This window comes from Rattus rattus, chromosome 7, assembly GCF_011064425.1.
Source record: "Rattus rattus isolate New Zealand chromosome 7, Rrattus_CSIRO_v1, whole genome shotgun sequence".
In the NCBI taxonomy this organism is placed as follows: domain Eukaryota; kingdom Metazoa; phylum Chordata; class Mammalia; order Rodentia; family Muridae; genus Rattus; species Rattus rattus.
The window spans coordinates 69896745-69897503 of record NC_046160.1 but is presented as its reverse complement, the minus strand read 5'-3'; the positions used below and the strand labels follow the sequence as shown (position 1 = coordinate 69897503).

Sequence of the window (759 nt, the reverse complement as noted above, 5' to 3'; positions counted from 1 at the left end):
CTCTAGAGTGCTATGCCCTGCTCTTGTATTATGGCATCGGGCAAGGGTCATCTTGGGGATGGTTTTCCCCCAGCCCCAGTGTGTGCATGACCGGTGGTCATCCCAGGACAGCTCCTTGTCCAGGTTCCATGGTGCCAGTCTGATGGTCATCGTGGTTGGGTCCCAGGCAGGGTTCTTCTAGCCTTTGACTTTCTCTCAGCTCTGGGAGGTATGGGGGCTGTGCAGCACAGGACTGGTGGGTGCCTCAGGCTCACTCTTTCCAGGGAGTGTTAGGCTGCTAATCATTCAGGTGATCACAGGTCAGAACACCGAGTGTAGACGTAGCCTCTCTCTTCTCTGCCACTGACCGATGCACATGTGACACAGCAGTCACACCTGCAATGCACACACACACTTTTAAATCTTTAAAAATAAACCTTCCAGTTGGCATGGTGATGCAGGCCTATAATTTTATGCTCACAAGGCTGAGAAGAAGAGTTTAAGGTTGGGCTACACAATGAGAATCTGTCTTGAAATATAAAATGGTGTTGAAGAGATGATCCGGTGAGTGAAGCTGTCAAAAGGTGCCTACCTGGGATCCACGGTAAAAACCAGATGGATGGAATAGCACATTTCCAATGCACACAGGCACACAGACACACAGACACACAGACATACAGACAAACATACACAAAGAGACACAGAAACACACAGACACCGACACACACAGACAGACACACACACAGACACACAGACAGACAAACATACACAGAGACACAC

General features: G+C 49.3%; 1 non-coding gene across 1 annotated transcript; it reads right to left on the bottom strand.

The window, feature by feature from the left end:
* Positions 1-265: 265 nt before the first annotated feature.
* Positions 266-395, bottom strand: LOC116906453. The gene has a single exon (XR_004388709.1). It is a non-coding gene; the product is annotated as a small nucleolar RNA SNORA17 (small nucleolar RNA).
* Between the last annotated feature and the right edge of the window lie 364 nt (positions 396-759).